Source organism: Dendrobates tinctorius, unplaced genomic scaffold (genome assembly GCF_039654945.1).
Source record: "Dendrobates tinctorius isolate UK_male_01 unplaced genomic scaffold, ASM3965494v1 ptg000237l, whole genome shotgun sequence".
In the NCBI taxonomy this organism is placed as follows: domain Eukaryota; kingdom Metazoa; phylum Chordata; class Amphibia; order Anura; family Dendrobatidae; genus Dendrobates; species Dendrobates tinctorius.
In genome coordinates, this window is record NW_027361904.1 from 3,561,188 (window position 1) to 3,581,228 (window position 20,041).

General features: G+C 54.6%; 2 protein-coding genes across 3 annotated transcripts in view; one reads left to right on the forward strand and one right to left on the reverse strand.

Moving 5' to 3' along the window:
• LOC141060425 (uncharacterized) overlaps positions 1–6,690 on the reverse strand; it is a 38,014-nt gene extending 31,324 nt beyond the window's left edge. The window contains exon 1 of one of the 2 annotated variants that reach the window (XM_073556673.1): positions 6,592–6,690. The gene's annotated coding sequence lies outside the window, so the exon portion shown is untranslated. The remainder of the gene's footprint in view (positions 1–6,591) is intronic. The other variant, XM_073556674.1, reaches the window with a different exon arrangement.
• LOC141060426 (uncharacterized) overlaps positions 6,682–20,041 on the forward strand; it is a 29,577-nt gene continuing 16,217 nt past the window's right edge. Inside the window, exon 1 of the mRNA XM_073556675.1 lies at positions 6,682–6,804. The gene's annotated coding sequence lies outside the window, so the exon portion shown is untranslated. The remainder of the gene's footprint in view (positions 6,805–20,041) is intronic.

Consider the following 20,041-nt stretch of genomic DNA (forward strand, 5'->3'; position numbering starts at 1 on the left):
TGTAGTGCGGGGTCTGTCGCTCTCTCTCCCCCATGTGTAGTGCGGGGTCTGTCGCTCTCTCTCCCCCATGTGTAGTGCGGGGTCTGTCGCTCTCTCTCCCCCATGTGTAGTGCGGGGTCTGTCGCTCTCTCTCCCCCATGTGTAGTGCGGGGTCTGTCGCTCTCTCTCCCCCATGTGTAGTGCGGGGTCTGTCGCTCTCTCTCCCCCATGTGTAGTGCGGGGTCTGTCGCTCTCTCTCCCCCATGTGTAGTGCGGGGTCTGTCGCTCTCTCTCCCGCATGTGTAGTGCGGGGTCTGTCGCTCTCTCTCCCGCATGTGTAGTGCGGGGTCTGTCGCTCTCCCCCATGTGTAGTGCGGGGTCTGTCGCTCTCTCTCCCCCATGTGTAGTGCGGGGTCTGTCGCTCTCTCTCCTCCATGTGTAGTGCGGGGTCTGTCGCTCTCTCTCCTCCATGTGTAGTGCGGGGTCTGTCGCTCTCTCTCCTCCATGTGTAGTGCGGGGTCTGTCGCTCTCTCTCCTCCATGTGTAGTGCGGGGTCTGTCGCTGTCTCTCCCCCTTGTGTAGTGCGGGGTCTGTCGCTCTCTCTCCTCCATGTGTAGTGCGGGGTCTGTCGCTCTCTCTCCTCCATGTGTAGTGCGGGGTCTGTCGCTCTCTCTCCTCCATGTGTAGTGCGGAGTCTGTCGCTCTCTCTCCCCCATGTGTAGTGCGGGGTCTGTCGCTCTCTCTCCTCCATGTGTAGTGCGGGGTCTGTCGCTCTCTCTCCTCCATGTGTAGTGCGGGGTCTGTCGCTCTCTCTCGTCCATGTGTAGTGCGGGGTCTGTCTCTCTCTCTCCCCCATGTGTAGTGCGGGGTCTGTCCCTCTCTCCCCCATGTGTAGTGCAGGGTCTGTCACTCTCTCTCCTTCATGTGTAGTGCGAGGTCTGTCTCTCTCCTCCATGTGTAGTGTGGGGTCTGTCGCTCTCTCTCTTCCATGTGTAGTGCGGGGTCTGTCACTCTCTCTCCCCCATGTGTAGTGCGAGGTCTGTCACTCTCTCTCCTTCATGTGTAGTGCGAGGTCTGTCTCCTCCATGTGTAGTGCGGGGTCTGTCGCTCTCCCTCTTCCACTCTCTCTCCTCCACTTGTAGTGCGGGGTCTGTCACTCTCTCTCCTCCATGTGTAGTGCGAGGTCTGTCACTCTCTCTCCATGTGTAGTGCGAGGTCTGTCTCTCTCTCTCCTCCATGTGTAGTGCGGGGTCTGTCGCTCTCTCTCTTCCATGTGTAGTGCGGGGTCTGTCACTCTCTCTCCTCCATGTGTAGTGCGAGGTCTGTCACTCTCTCTCCTTCATGTGTAGTGCGAGGTCTGTCACTCTCTCTCCCCCATGTGTAGTGCGGGGTCTGTCGCTCTCTCTCCTCCATGTGTAGTGCGGGGTCTGTCGCTCTCCTCCATGTGTAGTGCGGGGTCTGTCGCTCTCTCTCCTCCATGTGTAGTGCGGGGTCTGTCGCTCTCTCTCTTCCATGTGTAGTGCGGGGTCTGTCGCTCTCTCTCCTCCATGTGTCGTGCGGGGTCTGTCACTCTCTCTCCCCCATGTGTAGTGCGGGGTCTGTCACTCTCTCTCCCCCATGTGTAGTGCGGGGTCTGTCACTCTCTCCCCCATGTGTAGTGCGGGGTCTGTCACTCTCTTTCCTCCATGTGTAGTGCGGGGTCTGTCGCTCTCTCTCTTCCATGTGTAGTGCGGGGTCTGTCGCTCTCTCTCCTCAATGTGTAGTGCGGGGTCTGTCGCTCTCTCCCCTCCATGTGTAGTGCGGGGTCTGTCGCACTCTCTCTTCCATGTGTAGTGCTGGGTCTGTCGCTCTCTCTCCTCCATGTTTAGTGCGGGGTCTGTCGCTCTCTCTCCCCCATGTGTAGTGCGGGGTCTGTCGCTCTCTCCCCCCCATGTGTAGTGCGGGGTCTGTCGCTCTCTCTCCTCCATGTGTAGTGCGGGGTCTGTCGCTCTCTCTCCTCCATATGTAGTGCGGGGTCTGTCGCTCTCTCTCCTCCATGTGTAGTGCGGGGTCTGTCGCTCTCTCTCCTCCATGTGTAGTGCGGGGTCTGTCGCTCTCTCTCCTCCATGTGTAGTGCGGGGTCTGTCGCTCTCTCTCCTCCATGTGTAGTGCGGGGTCTGTCGCTCTCTCTCCTCCATGTGTAGTGCGGGGTCTGTCGCTCTCTCTCCCCCATGTGTAGTGCGGGGTCTGTCGCTCTCTCTCCTCCATGTGTAGTGCGGGGTCTGTCGCTCTCCTCCATGTGTAGTGCGGGGTCTGTCGCTCTCTCTCCTCCATGTGTAGTGCGGGGTCTGTCGCTCTCTCTCTTCCATGTGTAGTGCGGGGTCTGTCGCTCTCTCTCCTCCATGTGTCGTGCGGGGTCTGTCGCTCTCTCTCCCCCATGTGTAGTGCGGGGTCTGTCACTCTCTCTCCCCCATGTGTAGTGCGGGGTCTGTCACTCTCTCCCCCATGTGTAGTGCGGGGTCTGTCACTCTCTTTCCTCCATGTGTAGTGCGGGGTCTGTCGCTCTCTCTCTTCCATGTGTAGTGCGGGGTCTGTCGCTCTCTCTCCTCAATGTGTAGTGCGGGGTCTGTCGCTCTCTCCCCTCCATGTGTAGTGCGGGGTCTGTCGCACTCTCTCTTCCATGTGTAGTGCGGGGTCTGTCGCTCTCTCTCCTCCATGTTTAGTGCGGGGTCTGTCGCTCTCTCTCCCCCATGTATAGTGCGGGGTCTGTCGCTCTCTCCCCCCCATGTGTAGTGCGGGGTCTGTCGCTCTCTCTCCTCCATGTGTAGTGCGGGGTCTGTCGCTCTCTCTCCTCCATGTGTAGTGCGGGGTCTGTCGCTCTCTCTCCTCCATGTGTAGTGCGGGGTCTGTCGCTCTCTCTCCTCCATGTGTAGTGCGGGGTCTGTCGCTCTCTCTCCTCCATGTGTAGTGCGGGGTCTGTCGCTCCCTCTCCTCCATGTGTAGTGCGGGGTCTGTCGCTCTCTCTCCTCCTTGTGTAGTGCGGGGTCTGTCGCTCTCTCTCCCCCATGTGTAGTGCGGGGTCTGTCGCTCTCTCTCCCCCATGTGTAGTGCGGGGTCTGTCGCTCTCTCTCCCCCATGTGTAGTGCGGGGTCTGTCGCTCTCTCTCCCCCATGTGTAGTGCGGGGTCTGTCGCTCTCTCTCCCCCATGTGTAGTGCGGGGTCTGTCGCTCTCTCTCCCCCATGTGTAGTGCGGGGTCTGTCGCTCTCTCTCCCCCATGTGTAGTGCGGGGTCTGTCGCTCTCTCTCCCGCATGTGTAGTGCGGGGTCTGTCGCTCTCTCTCCCGCATGTGTAGTGCGGGGTCTGTCGCTCTCCCCCATGTGTAGTGCGGGGTCTGTCGCTCTCTCTCCCCCATGTGTAGTGCGGGGTCTGTCGCTCTCTCTCCTCCATGTGTAGTGCGGGGTCTGTCGCTCTCTCTCCTCCATGTGTAGTGCGGGGTCTGTCGCTCTCTCTCCTCCATGTGTAGTGCGGGGTCTGTCGCTCTCTCTCCTCCATGTGTAGTGCGGGGTCTGTCGCTGTCTCTCCCCCTTGTGTAGTGCGGGGTCTGTCGCTCTCTCTCCCCCATGTGTAGTGCGGGGTGTGCCGCTCTCTCTCCTCCATGTGTAGTGCGGGGTCTGTCGCTCTCCTCCATGTGTAGTGCGGGGTCTGTCGCTCTCTCTCCTCCATGTGTAGTGCGGGGTCTGTCGCTCTCTCTCCTCCATGTGTAGTGCGGGGTCTGTCGCTCTCTCTCCTCCATGTGTAGTGCGGGGTCTGTCGCTCTCTCTCCTCCATGTGTAGTGCGGGGTCTGTCGCTCTCTCTCCTCCATGTGTAGTGCGGGGTCTGTCGCTCTCTCTCCTCCATGTGTAGTGCGGAGTCTGTCGCTCTCTCTCCTCCTTGTGTAGTGCGGGGTCTGTCGCTCTCTCTCCCCCATGTGTAGTGCGGGGTCTGTCGCTCTCTCTCCTCCATGTGTAGTGCGGGGTCTGTCTCTCTCTCTCCTCCATGTGTAGTGCGGGGTCTGTCTCTCTCTCTCCTCCATGTGTAGTGCGGGGTCTGTCTCTCTCTCCCCCATGTGTAGTGCGGGGTCTGTCCCTCTCTCCCCCATGTGTAGTGCAGGGTCTGTCACTCTCTCTCCTTCATGTGTAGTGCGAGGTCTGTCTCTCTCCTCCATGTGTAGTGCGGGGTCTGTCGCTCTCTCTCTTCCATGTGTAGTGTGGGGTCTGTCACTCTCTCTCCCCCATGTGTAGTGAGAGGTCTGTCACTCTCTCTCCTTCATGTGTAGTGCGAGGTCTGTCGCTCTCCCTCTTCCACTCTCTCTCCTCCACTTGTAGTGCAGGGTCTGTCACTCTCTCTCCTCCATGTGTAGTGCGAGGTCTGTCACTCTCTCTCCTTCATGTGTAGTGCGAGGTCTGTCGCTCTCCCTCTTCCACTCTCTCTCCTCCACTTGTAGTGCAGGGTCTGTCACTCTCTCTCCTCCATGTGTAGTGCGGGGTCTGTCGCTCTCTCTCCTCCATGTGTAGTGCGGGGTCTGTCGCTCTCTCTCCTCCATGTGTAGTGCGGGGTCTGTCGCTCTCTCTCCTCCATGTGTAGTGCGGGGTCTGTCGCTCTCTCTCCTCCATGTGTAGTGCGGAGTCTGTCGCTCTCTCTCCTCCTTGTGTAGTGCGGGGTCTGTCGCTCTCTCTCCCCCATGTGTAGTGCGGGGTCTGTCGCTCTCTCTCCTCCATGTGTAGTGCGGGGTCTGTCGCTCTCTCCTCCATGTGTAGTGCGGGGTCTGTCTCTCTCTCTCCTCCATGTGTAGTGCGGGGTCTGTCTCTCTCTCCCCCATGTGTAGTGCGGGGTCTGTCCCTCTCTCCCCCATGTGTAGTGCAGGGTCTGTCACTCTCTCTCCTTCATGTGTAGTGCGAGGTCTGTCTCTCTCCTCCATGTGTAGTGCGGGGTCTGTCGCTCTCTCTCTTCCATGTGTAGTGTGGGGTCTGTCACTCTCTCTCCCCCATGTGTAGTGAGAGGTCTGTCACTCTCTCTCCTTCATGTGTAGTGCGAGGTCTGTCGCTCTCCCTCTTCCACTCTCTCTCCTCCACTTGTAGTGCAGGGTCTGTCACTCTCTCTCCTCCATGTGTAGTGCGGGGTCTGTCGCTCTCCCTCTTCCACTCTCTCTCCTCCACTTGTAGTGCAGGGTCTGTCACTCTCTCTCCTCCATGTGTAGTGCGAGGTCTGTCACTCTCTCTCCTTCATGTGTAGTGCGAGGTCTGTCTCTCTCCTCCATGTGTAGTGCGGGGTCTGTCGCTCTCTCTCTTCCATGTGTAGTGCGGGGTCTGTCACTCTCTCTCCTCCATGTGTAGTGCGAGGTCTGTCACTCTCTCTCCTCCATGTGTAGTGCGGGGTCTGTCGCTCTCTCTCCTCCATGTGTAGTGCGGGGTCTGTCACTCTCTCTCCTTCATGTGTAGTGCGGGGTCTGTCGCTCTCTCTCCCCCATGTGTAGTGCGGGGTCTGTCGCTCTCTCTCCTCCATGTGTAGTGCGGGGTCTGTCACTCTCTCTCCCCCATGTGTAGTGCGGGGTCTGTCGCTCTCTCTCCTCCATGTGTAGTGCGGGGTCTGTCCCTCTCTCTCCTCCATGTGTAGTGCGGGGTCTGTCGCTCTCTCTCTCCTCCATGTGTAGTGCGGGGTCTGTCCCTCTCTCTCCTCCATGTGTAGTGCGGGGTCTGTCCCTCTCTCTCCTCCATGTGTAGTGCGGGGTCTGTCCCTCTCTCTCCTCCATGTGTAGTGCGGGGTCTGTCGCTCTCTCTCTCCTCCATGTGTAGTGCGGGGTCTGTCACTCTCTCTCCTTCATGTGTAGTGCGAGGTCTGTCTCTCTCCTCCATGTGTAGTGCGGGGTCTGTCGCTCTCTCTCTTCCATGTGTAGTGCGGGGTCTGTCACTCTCTCTCCTCCATGTGTAGTGCGAGGTCTGTCACTCTCTCTCCTCCATGTGTAGTGCGGGGTCTGTCGCTCTCTCTCCTCCATGTGTAGTGCGGGGTCTGTCACTCTCTCTCCTTCATGTGTAGTGCGGGGTCTGTCGCTCTCTCTCCCCCATGTGTAGTGCGGGGTCTGTCGCTCTCTCTCCTCCATGTGTAGTGCGGGGTCTGTCACTCTCTCTCCCCCATGTGTAGTGCGGGGTCTGTCGCTCTCTCTCCTCCATGTGTAGTGCGGGGTCTGTCCCTCTCTCTCCTCCATGTGTAGTGCGGGGTCTGTCGCTCTCTCTCTCCTCCATGTGTAGTGCGGGGTCTGTCCCTCTCTCTCCTCCATGTGTAGTGCGGGGTCTGTCCCTCTCTCTCCTCCATGTGTAGTGCGGGGTCTGTCCCTCTCTCTCCTCCATGTGTAGTGCGGGGTCTGTCTCTCTTTCTCCTCCATGTGTAGTGCGGGGTCTGTCCCTCTCTCTCCCCCATGTGTAGTGCGGGGTCTGTCACTCTCTCTCCTCCATGTGTAGTGCGGGGTCTGTCGCTCTCTCTCCTCCATGTGTAGTGCGGGGTCTGTCACTCTCTCTCCTCCATACACAGTGCAGGGTGAGGCCGGCTATAAATAGGGCGATTCCTCGGGGTGAGGAGACAGCACACACACACATACCTCCACAGAAAAGCGGCACCACTGTGGGTGAAAAGGACCTGTGTGACATCACAGTCATGTGATCAGTCACATGGGGAGGAGTCACATGATCAGGGGTGGAGCTCCAGGTTGAGCTGAGAAATCTGGAGATCCGCCTCTGATCATGTGACTCTCACATGACTGTGACGTCACACAGGTCCTTTTCACCCACAGCGGTGCCGCTCTTCTGTGGAGGTATGTGTGTGTGTGCTGTCTCCTCACCCTGAGGAATCGCCCTATTTATCGCCGGCCTCACCCTGCACTGTGTATGGAGGAGAGAGAGTGACAGACCCCGCACTACACATGGAGGAGAGAGAGCGACAGACCCCGCACTACACATGGAGGAGAGAGAGCGACAGACCCCGCACTACACATGGAGGAGAAAGAGAGACAGACCCCGCACTACACATGGAGGAGAGAGAGCGACAGACCCCGCACTACACATGGGGGAGAGAGAGCGACAGACCCCGCACTACACATGGAGGAGAAAGAGAGACAGACCCCGCACTACACATGGGGGAGAGAGAGCGACAGACCCCGCACTACACATGGAGGAGAGAGAGGGACAGACCCCGCACTACACATGGGGGAGAGAGAGTGACAGACCCCGCACTACACATGGGGGAGAGAGAGCGACAGACCCCGCACTACACATGGGGGAGAGAGAGCGACAGACCCCGCACTACACATGGGGGAGAGAGAGCGACAGACCCCGCACTACACATGGAGGAGAGAGAGTGACAGACCCCGCACTACACATGGAGGAGAGAGAGCGACAGACCCCGCACTACACATGGGGGAGAGAGAGCGACAGACCCCGCACTACACATGGGGGAGAGAGAGCGACAGACCCCGCACTACACATGGGGGAGAGAGAGCGACAGACCCCGCACTACACATGGAGGAGAGAGAGCGACAGACCCCGCACTACACATGGAGGAGAGAGAGCGACAGACCCCGCACTACACATGGGGGAGAGAGAGCGACAGACCCCGCACTACACATGGGGGAGAGAGAGCGACAGACCCCGCACTACACATGGAGGAGAGAGAGCGACAGACCCCGCACTACACATGGAGGAGAGAGAGCGACAGACCCCGCACTACACATGTGGTGTCAGAGACACTGCACTGAACTTGCTCACTGAGCCAGTGCGCGTGTCCTGAGTAAAGCGAAAGCGTGCTCAAAGCTACCTGTGGAGCGGGCAGCAACCGAATAGATGCGTTCTTCAGAGCCGCAGGACCTGAAGCACGAGACTGCTAGAGGCGTGGCCTAAACTCCACAGAGCTAGGAGCTGCAAGACAATTCCTAGCAGAGTAACTGCGAGACAAAGTTACCAAGGGGCATAGACAGTGATTATAGTCAGGATGTAGCCAATGAGTCACACACGGAGATAGCTGCAAGGTACAAGAGGGGCGAGCAGAGAGTAGTCAGGTCACAGGCAATGAGTCATACACAGATAATAAGGCAGTACAAAATCAACAGGCAAACTCACAACGGGAAACAGAATCGGGTCAGAACCATATAAACAAGCTATAGCAACACACAGGCACACGGGGGTCAGCACACTAGGCCAAAGGCAAAAGTATAACTGGCAGGGATTGAAGCTACCCAGGGGTTTATGAAGCTCTCCCAGAACCAGAAAGAGGCCACAATCATTAACCCCAAGTGTGCAGGTCAAAACCTGCACAGAGCTCCAGACATTAACCCCCGGTGTGCAGCTCAAAAACCTGCACTGGGATCATGACAGTACCCCCCTCTCAACGGGGGGCCTCTGGACCCCAGGCTTTCCCGGGTACTTGGCATGGAACGCCTGAACCAGGCGATCTGCATGTACCGAGCGAGCAGGGACCCATGAGCGCTCTTCTGGTCCATATCCCTTCCAGTGGACCAGGTACTGCAAAGAGCGGCGCACCCGCCGAGAGTCCACAATATGTCCGACCTCATACTCCAATTGACCCTCCACCAGCACTGGAGGAACAACAGTCTCAGAGTTCTCTTTGACAGATCCTGCTGGTTTCAACAGAGACTTATGGAACATATTAGATATTTTTAAGGAGGCGGGGAGACGCAACCTATATGCCACAGGGTTGACTATCTCCATAATCTCGTACGGACCAATGAACTTTGGTCCCAACTTAACTGATGGTACCTTTAAGTTGATGTTACGCGTGGAGAGCCAAACCTTCTCTCCCACCTGAAACATGTCTCCCGAGGCTCTCTTTTTGTCCGCAAAATATTTGTATCTCCCCTGGGCTCGAGAGATATTACGCCGGACTTCAGCCCAGAGGTTTTTTAACCGTTGAACGGACCCCTCTGCTCCTGGACAACCGGAATCCACCCGAAAAAACTCCCCAAAATGCGGATTAAAGCCATAGTTAATCAGGAATGGGGACATGTTGGTGGACTGACTCACCCGGTTGTTAAAAGCGAATTCAGCCAACGGTAACGCATCACACCAATCCTCCTGTCTGGCGGAGGTCAGACATCTGAGAATTTGTTCCAGGGATTGATTGGTGCGTTCTGTCTGACCATTGCTCTCCGGGTGATATGCCGATGAGAAGGAGAGTGAGATGCCCAATTTCATACAGAACGCCCTCCAAAATTTGGCCACAAACTGCACACCTCTGTCAGACACAACATTCAGGGGTACCCCATGCAATCGGACCACATGCTGCACAAACAATCTTGACAACGTTTCTGCTGAAGGTAATGCTGCCAAGGGAATGAAATGGGCCTGTTTAGAAAACCTATCCACCACCACCCAGATCACGGTATTGCCCCTGGAAGGTGGAAGGCCGGTAATAAAATCCATGGAAAGATGAGTCCATGGCCTATCAGGAACCGGTAAAGGTATGAGTTCCCCAGCCGGTCGGTTATGCGAGCTTTTGGAGTGGGCACATATGTCACAAGCAGAAACAAATTCCTTGACATCGGACCTTAATGAAGGCCACCAAAAACCTCTGGCTACTGCCTCTCTAGTGGCCGTGATACCTGGATGAGCACTCAGCCTAGAATCATGAAACTCCTGCAGAAGTCTAGGCCGCAATGAATCTGGAACAAACAGTTTATCGCTTGGCCTGGTTGCCGGAGCTAGGGCCTGAGCCCTTAGGATTTCTTGTTCCAACTCAGTTGAGACCCCCGCCACTACCACCCCTGGGGGAAGAATGGAGGACGGCGGCTCAGGGGGAGACACTGGATCAAAACTTCTGGACAGGGCATCCGCTTTAACATTTTTGGACCCCGGTCGAAAAGTAATTGAGAACTGAAATCGTGAAAAAAAAAAGTGACCAACGGGCCTGTCTAGGAGTAAGCCTCTTAGCACATTCAAGGTATGCCAAATTTTTGTGATCCGTGACAACCGTGATAGGGTGAGCCGCCCCTTCCAAAAAGTGCCTCCATTCCTCAAACGCCAGCTTGACCGCAAGAAGTTCTCTATTGCCTACATCATAGTTTTTCTCAGCTGAAGAGAACTTCTTGGAGAAGAAGGCACAGGGTTTGAGATTGGTAAGGGTGGCCGGACCCTGGGACAGCACAGCCCCCACCCCCACTTCAGAAGCATCCACCTCCACAATGAATGGTTTGGACGGGTCAGGTTGCACCAACACCGGGGCAGACATAAAACATTTCTTAATCGCTGAGAAGGATTCCTTAGCGAGTACAGACCAATTTTTTACATCAGCTCCCTTCTAGGTAAGATCCTTGAGTGGTTTCACCACTTGTGAGAAACCTTTAATGAATCTCCGGTAATAGTTCGCAAATCCTATGAAGCGCTGGAGCCCCTTGAGATCTCGAGGCTGAACCCAGTCAGCGATCGCCAGCACCTTCTTAGGATCCATACGAAACCCCTCACAGGACACAATCAACCCCAAAAAAGACAGCTCCTGTACAAAAAACGAACATTTTTCCAATTTGGCGAACAATTGGTTCTCCCTGAGTCTCTGGAGAACTGTCTTTAGATGTTGCAAGTGAGATTGACTGTCCGGGGAATACACCAAAATATCATCCAAATAAATAATAACAAAACGGCCTATCAGGTCAGAAAACACAACATTGATGAAATTTTGAAAAATAGCGGGTGCATTAGTTAACCCAAATGGCATTACCAGGTTCTCAAAGAGTCCTTCTGATGTGAGGAATGCAGTTTTCCACTCGTCCCCTTCCCGAACCCTTATCAGATTGTAGGCCCCCCCGCAGATCTAACTTGGATAACCATTGGGCCCCAGCTAACTGGTTACATAAGTCTGGGTTGAGGGGAAGCGGGTAAGAGTTCCTAACCGTTATCTTGTTCAGTTCCCGAAAGTCGAGGCACGGCCGCAAACCACCATCTTTTTTCTTCACAAAGAAGAACCCTGATGCCACAGGTGACACAGAAGGCCTGATATGCCCTTTGCGGAGACTCTCAGCTATGTACTCCTTCATGGCTTGGCGCTCAGGCCCAGAGAAATTGAACAATCGAGCCTTAGGTAACTTGGCTCTGGGTACTAAATCAATGGCACAATCATAGGGTCTATGTGGTGGCAGCACCTCAGCCTCACTTTCGGAAAAAACGTCTTCGAAATCTTTCAGGTACTCCGGAATACCTTCCAGATCGACAGACGACACAGACACGAATTTAACAGCGTTAACAAGATGTCCCCGGTTACCACATTTATTATTGCATCCCCATTGAGTGATTTCCCCTGTAACCCAATCAATGGTAGGATTATGGCGTTGAAGCCAAGGCATCCCCAGTACCAGTCCTGCAGGCAAGTTATCAAGCACAAGACAACTTAGTTTCTCCACATGAGTGGAACCCACTTTTAGAGAAAAAAGTTCAGACCTGCAACAGATACCATCTTGGGTAAGAGGAGATGAGTCAATTGCCACAAGTTTAACAGGATCATGAAGCCTGACTGTCCCTATCTTATAAAGAGTCATAACCTTGGTATCAATCAGGTTCACAGCCGAACCGCAGTCAATAAAAGCAGTAGTCTGAACAGGACCATAACCAAGTTCCAGTTCCACCTGCAGCACCATTTTTGCACATGAGGAAAATTGTACCTGAAGGTCTGGGTAGCCTCCTCTACTACTACCCAGACCTAGTCGTTTCCCGCCATCTTGGAGGATGATGGACAGGAGAGGCAGTCCTTCTTCCAATGTCCAGATTTCCCACAATAGAAGCACAACTGCTTTTCCCGGCGGCGGCTTCTTTCCTTTCCCTCACAGGTGACAGCGCTCAGCTGCATAGCCATAGGAAGAGTCCGGGTCTCATCTCCACTGAAGAATAAGGGCGATTCCCGTTGCATAATGCCTCTAGCCTGCAGCCTGCGATCCATGCGAACCGCTTGGACCATGGCATCCTCCAGGGAGTCAGGCGGAGGATGGAGTGCCAAAGCATCCTTCAAACGTTCACACAGGCCTCTGTGGAACAGCCCCCGAAGGGCGGCATCACTCCAGGAAATCTCCGCTGCCCAACATCTGAATTCAGTACAGAACCATTAGGCCGAGTGCTCCCCCTGACAGACACTCATCACCTTGTCCTCAGCCAACCGCACTCTATCAGGTTCATCATAAATAAGCCCTAAGGCTTCAAAAAATGCATCCACAGACATTCTCTCAGGGGCAGAAGAGGAAAGCGAGAATGCCCAGGCTTGTGGGGACCCCCTAAGCAGGGACATCACCACCCCCACCCTCTGTTTCTCATCCCCAGAGGAGCGGGGTCTCAAAGAAAAAAAAAAGCTTACAGCCCTCCTTAAATGCCCTGAACTCATCCTTGTTACCAGAAAATATATCTGGCAATTTAACCGGGGATTCAGGTGGGACTAAAATGACATCTCTATTCCCAACCTGCTGGAAGCCTGCGGAAAGTACCCACTGAACTGAGTCCTCAACCCGCCGTTGGGACTGGGCCAGAGCTTGGTGTTTCAAACTAAGCTTCTGCAGTGACTGAGTCACGCATTTCACCTGCTCAGATAAAGCACACATTGGATCCATGCTGCAGAAGTGAGGAGAGAAAACAAATTGTAGGCCAGTTATAATGTCAAAGACACCGCACTGAACTTGCTCACTGAGCCAGTGCGCGTGTCCTGAGTAAAGCGAAAGCGTGCTCAAAGCTACCTGTGGAGCGGGCAACAACCGAATAGATGCGTACTTCAGAGCCGCAGGACCTGAAGCATGTGACTGCTAGAGGCGGGGCCTAAACTCCACAGAGCTAGGAGCTGCAAGACAATTCCTAGCAGAGTAACTGCGAGACAAAGTTACCAAGGGGCATAGACAGGGAGAATAGTCAGGACGTAGCCAATGAGTCACACACAGAGATAGCTGCAAGGTACAAGAGGGGCGAGCAGAGAGTAGTCAGGTCACAGGCAATGAGTCATACACAGATAATAAAGCAGTACAAAATCAACAGGCAAACTCACAACAGGAAACAGAATCGGGTCAGAACCATATAAACAAGCTATAGCAACACACAGGCACACGGGGGTCAGCACACTAGGCCAAAGGCAAAAGTATAACTGGCAGGGATTGAAGCTACCCAGGGGTTTAAGAAGCTCTCCCAGAACCAGAAAGAGGCCACAATCATTAACTCCAGGTGTGCAGATCAAAACCTGCACAGAGCTCCAGACATTAACCCCCGGTGTGCAGCTCAAAAACCTGCACTGGGATCATGACATGGGGGAGAGAGAGTGACAGACCCCGCACTACACATGGAGGAGAGAGAGTGACAGACCCCGCACTACACATGGAGGAGAGAGAGTGACAGACCCCGCACTACACATGGAGGAGAGAGAGTGACAGACCCCGCACTACACATGGAGGAGAGAGAGTGACAGACCCCGCACTACACATGGAGGAGAGAGAGTGACAGACCCCGCACTACACATGGAGGAGAGAGAGTGACAGACCCCGCACTACACATGGAGGAGAGAGAGTGACAGACCCCGCACTACACATGGAGGAGAGAGAGTGACAGACCCCGCACTACACATGGAGGAGAGAGAGTGACAGACCCCGCACTACACATGGAGGAGAGAGAGTGACAGACCCCGCACTACACATGGAGGAGAGAGAGTGACAGACCCCGCACTACACATGGAGGAGAGAGAGTGACAGACCCCGCACTACACATGGAGGAGAGAGAGGCACAGACCCCGCACTACACATGGAGGAGAGTGAGCGACAGACCCCGCACTACACATGGAGGAGAGAGAGTGACAGACCCCGCACTACACATGGAGGAGAGAGAGCGACAGACCCCGCACTACACATGGAGGAGAGAGAGTGACAGACCCCGCACTACACATGGAGGAGAGAGAGTGACAGACCCCGCACTACACATGGAGGAGAGAGAGTGACAGACCCCGCACTACACATGGAGGAGAGAGAGTGACAGACCCCGCACTACACATGGAGGAGAGAGAGTGACAGACCCCGCACTACACATGGAGGAGAGAGAGTGACAGACCCCGCACTACACATGGAGGAGAGAGAGGGACAGACCCCGCACTACACATGGAGGAGAGTGAGCGACAGACCCCGCACTACACATGGAGGAGAGTGAGCGACAGACCCCGCACTACACATGGAGGAGAGAGAGCGACAGACCCCGCACTACACATGGAGCAGAGAGAGCGACAGACCCCGCACTACACATGGAGGAGAGAGAGGGACAGACCCCGCACTACACATGGAGGAGAGTGAGCGACAGACCCCGCACTACACATGGAGGAGAGTGAGCGACAGACCCCGCACTACACATGGAGGAGAGAGAGTGACAGACCCCGCACTACACATGGAGCAGAGAGAGTGACAGACCCCGCACTACACATGGAGCAGAGAGAGTGACAGACCCCGCACTACACATGGAGCAGAGAGAGTGACAGACCCCGCACTACACATGGAGGAGAGAGAGGGACAGACCCTGTACTACACATGGGGGAGAGAGAGCGACAGACCCCGCACTACACATGGAGGAGAGTGACAGTGTATCGGGGTCTACCAAGCTGGGGTACTTCTTTCAGTACCACCCGGTGTTTTCAGAGGTCAGCTCTGCGTTGGCTGGAGTCTGAATGAATGACGCTTGCTGGAATTCCTTTGTTTCATGGGCGCATATAAAAGATCACTGCTTCTCCACGTATTTCCAGTCTGACAACACTTTACTCACAGGACACAGAATATATCACACAGATACAGAGGGCCGGCCAATAGAAAAGCGGCAGGCCAGACATGCATTACAAAAGCCGCAGGTGGCCGGAGCCTGCCGATGTTTACTGTGGGAATTACAAAGGTGGGGGGAGGGCAGACAAAAGGAGAATATCGTGTCCCCTCTGCCCAGGGGCGCAGCCTGTGGGCTGATGCATTAGGGACATGCATCTCACATAGAACCTATTATACATACATATAACTGCACAACATATTCTGGGTGTTGAGTGGTTCTGTAACACAGACCCCGCACTACACATGGAGGAGAGTGACAGACCCTACACTACACATGGAGGAGAGAGAGTGACAGACCCCACACTACACATGGGGGAGAGAGAGCGACAGACCCCGCACTACACATGGGGGAGAGCGCGGCAGACCCTGCACAACACATGGGGGAGAGAGAGCGACAGACCCCGCATTACACATGGAGGAGAGTGACAGACCCCGCACTACATATGGGGGAGACAGAGCAACAGATCCCGCACTACACATGGGGGAGAGAGCGCGACAGACCCCGCACTACACATGGAGGAGAGAGAGTGACAGACCCCGCACTACACATGGGGGAGAGAGAGAGTGACAGACCCCGCACTACACATGGAGGAGAGAGAGCGACAGACCCTGCACTACACATGGAGGAGAGAGAGTGACAGACCCTGAACTACACATGGAGGAGAGAGAGTGACAGACCATGCACTACATATGGAGGAGAGAGAGTGACAGACCCCGCACTACACATGGTGGAGAGAGAGTGACAGACCCCGCACTACACATGGTGGAGAGAGTGACAGACCCCGCACTACACATGGAGGAGAGAGAGTGACAGACCCCGCACTACACATGGAGGAGAGAGAGTGACAGACCCCGCACTACACATGGCAGAGAGAGTGACAGACCCCGCACAACACATGGAGGAGAGAGTGACAGACCCCGCACTACACATGGAGGAGAGAGTGACAGACCCCGCACTACACATGGAGGAGAGAGAGTGACAGACCCCGCACTACACATGGAGGAGAGAGAGTGACAGACCCCGCACTACACATGGAGGAGAGCGACAGACCGCTCACTACACATGGAGGAGAGTGACAGACCCCGCACTACACATGGAGGAGAGTGACAGACACCGCACTACACATGGAGGAGAGTGACAGACACCGCACTACACATGGAGGAGAGTGACAGACACCGCACTACACATGGAGGAGAAAGAGCGACAGACCCAGCACTACACATGGAGGAGAGAGAGTGACAGACCCCGCACTACACATGGAGGAGAGAGAGTGACAGACCCCGCACTACACATGGAGGAGAGAGAGTGACAGACCCCGCACTACACATGGAGGAGAGAGAGTGACAGACCCCGCACTACACATGGAGGAGAGAGAGTGACAGACCCCGCACTACACATGGAGGAGAGAGAGTGACAAACCCCGCTGTTGTGAGTTCATTCTCTGGTTCACCAGTTGTGAGTTCTCCTTCCAGACTCCCTCTGGTGGTAACAGGAGGTAGAGACGCTGATTTGATCGGTGGAGATCTGCCACCTGAGATTGAGGATGACTATTGAATCTCAGGAGTCTCAGATTGGATTTAAGACAGCTGACGCCCTATTTATTTGCTGGTGATTTCTTCTGGCTTGTCAGCTCTTGGTTTTCAGCTCTGTTCGAGTCATCTAAAGCTAAGTTTTTCTGCTAATGTTCACACTTGATTTTGTTGGGTCTATTCAGTTTTTTGGTGTGGTCAGCCAGCCCCTGCTGGGGGCTGTGCTGAATTTCCACTCTTATTTTTCAGATTTTTGACAGTTGGTTTTTTGTCCCTTACTAGTTCGGTCTCTTTTTGCTCTGTCTCAGCATATTTCAGAGTGCTGATATAGTGGGAGAAGTCTAGTGACTTCAGGGTTAATTTTGCTATGAGAAGTGTTGGACATGATTTTTGTAGGGTTTTTTGCAAGTTGCAGACAGTGTCTTTCCTTTCCAGTCTACTTAGTTTGGGCCCCATCATTTGCTCAGCCTATTTTCCTGCCTGTGTTTCTGCCTTCATCTTTTTTCACCGTCAATACATGTGTGGGCTATCTATTCCTTTGGGGTCTGCTCTGGGGCAGTTAGTTTTCCCTTTTCTTGCTTTAGGCTTATTTAGTCCTCCGGCCGTGATGAGGCGTCTAGGAACATCGTAGGCACGCTCCACGGCTACTGCTAGTTGTGTGGTAAGATCAGGCATCTGCAATCTGCATAGTTACCAACCTCTCTGGTTTTCTGTGTGTTACGTGCTACAGAACCACTCAGCACCCAGAATATGTTGTGCAGTTATATGTATGTATAATAGGTTCCATGTGAGATGCATGTCCCTAATGCATCAGCCCAAAGGCTGCGCCCCTGGGCAGAGGGGACACGATATTCTCATTTTTTCCGCCCTCCCCCCCACCTTTGTAATTCCCACAGTAAACATCGGCAGGCTCCGGCCACCTGCGGCTTTTAGAATGTATGTCTGGCCTGCCGCTTTTCTATTGGCCTGCCCTCTGTATCTGTGTGATATATTCTGTGTCTTGTGAGTAAAGGGTTGTCAGACTGGAAATACGTGGAGAAGCAGTGAACTTTTATATGCGCCCATGTAACCAAAGAATTCCAGCCAGCATCATTCACTCAGACTCCAGCCAACGTAGAGCGGACCTCCGAAAACACGGGGTGGTACTGAAAGAGGTACCCCAGCCTGGGTAGACCCCGTTACACTGGTGGCAGACAGCGGGATTTGATACCCCTTCTACAGGAGGAAAGGAATGAATGGAAAATAACTACCAGAAGTTAAAGAGGACTACATTAAAAGATCTGTTGGAAGCCCGAGGGTTGATCGCCAGCAACAAAACAAAAGCGGATTTGATAGCAGCGATCATGGAACACGACAGTGCAGCGCCCCCCAATGTGAATGTGGAGGAGACCGAATTCCAGAGGGAGGTAAAGAACAGACTGGCGTTCTATGGCCTAAACCCTGCAGTAGAGATCATACAAGAGATGATGGCTGATGTGCGTACTGATCTGAAGGAAAAGATGGCCGAGCGGACCAGGATAGAGATAGCCAAGATGGAGATGGCAGAGCGGACCAAAGTGGAGCTGGCCAAGATGGAGATGGCAGAGCGGAGAGAGGAGAGTCAGCAAGCAGGGGGAGCTCTGGCCTTCGACCAGGTACCTTCAACAGTAAGCCACAAAAAGATCCAGTATAATGCCTTCTGACAGTTGGGGGAGGCAGAGGAAGACATTGATGGCTTTCTGCAGGACTTTGAGCGGCAGTGTGCCCTTCATCAAGTGAAGCCGGAGGAACGGGTTCAGATTCTGGCCAGCAAGCTGACAGGCCGGGCAGCGGATGCCTATCGTACGGTACCTGATGAGGACTGTATGGACTATGAGTGGATCAAAGAAGTGATCTTGGCCCGGTAAGCGCTGACACGAGAGGCATACCGCCAAAAGTTCCACGGACTTATAAAAAGCGTAACCAATACCCACGCTGAATGGGCCTGTAAATTACGGCGGTCACTGCTACAGTGGGTACAAGGGAGCCAAGCAACCACTAAGGAGGACGTCCTCCAGCTCTTCCTGTTAGAACGATTCTTTAATGGACTAAACCTCGAGACACAGGAATGGCTTCGGGACAGGCGGCCAACGACTCTTGAGGAAGCCGCTCGTCTGGCTGATGAACATCATGATGCCAGGAGGCCGCAGTTGTCCGGATCAAAGGTGGTCACTAGGGGCCCGCCCATGGACCTGGAGGGCCCCAAACCACCAAAGATTGTAGGGGGACCAGCTAGAAACCCGGCCTACCACAGTCCCACTGGGGCGCGATGCCACACATATCGTCAGCTGGGCCACCTGCAAAGACAATGTCTCAACCGGACTCAGCATACCCAGTGGCCAAAGGCGGGAACAGCTACCTTCAGCCGGGCTGCTGTACACTGCTACCAAGGCGAAGCTGACCCGGCATTGGGGGCTACGATTAAGCAAGGGGTGGAAGAGATGGAGGAAGTGCTGTATGAAGTAGATCCCGTGCAGGCAGCCCGGGCAGATAATCGACAACAGCATCGACAAGTCGTGTGGGTTAATGGGAAACGTATGCAGGGACTAAGAGGTTCCGGGGCAACTTTGACCCTTGTGAAGCCTCATCTCGTCCAGGACCAAGAGAAGACGGACCGGACAGTGGCAGTCCGTGTAGCAGGGGGAGCTATACATCGACTACCCACTGCCAGGATTCACCTGAACTGGGGAGTCGGGGATGGCCTTGTTGAGGTCGGCTTGATGGAGGATTTGCCTGCAGACGTCTTGCTGGGAAATGACTTTGGGCCCATGTTGTCTGCATTCTCGGTGGCCCCTCTGGCTGAGACCTATCCTGTGACCACCGGGAGAAAAGCTCGAGCTGCGGAGGCGGAATCACACTCAGAGGAGGCCCAGGTAAGACATCCCAGTCCTGCACATATACCCATAGCCAGACACATTTCTTGGGCCACCCCAGATGAATTTAAGAGGGAGTTACTTGAGGATCCTTCATTAGAGGGATATCGTGGGAAGGCACAGGAGGGGAGAGGAGTACTAGAAGGGGAACAGTTTGTATGGAAGCAGGGACTCCTCTACCGGATCACAGAGCAGCACCACACAGGGACGAGCCCCACTATAAAACAACAGCTGGTAGTTCCCAAGAAGTATAGGCAGGAGTTATTGCGAATCTCTCATGATATACCCTTGGCCGGGCACTTTGGCGTCAGTCGCACCAGGCATCGTCTGACACAAAACTTCTTTTGCCCGGGGGTAACCTATGGTGTTCGTCAGTACTGCCAGACCTGTGACAGTTGTCAGCGTATTGGCAAGAGGGGGGATCGATGCAAGGCCAAATTACGCCCCCTCCCCATTGTGGAGGAACCATTTAGCCGAGTAGCGGTCGATCTGATAGGGCTGTTAGCCAAACCCAGTCCGTCCGGGAAAAGGTATATATTGACAGTGGTAGATTATGCCACAAGGTATCCAGAGGCGGTTGCGTTACCTAACATACTGGCAGAGACAGTGGAGGCCGCCCTGCTCTAGGTTTTCTCACGGGTTGGATTTCCCCGGGAGATTATCTCGGACCAGGGTACCCAGTTTACAGCAGAGGTGACCAACCAACTGTGGAAGCTGTGCGGCGTAAAGTCCATTAGAAGCGCCCCGTACCACCCGCAAACCAATGGGTTGTGTGAACGCTTTAACGGGACATTAAAACAACTCATTGGGAC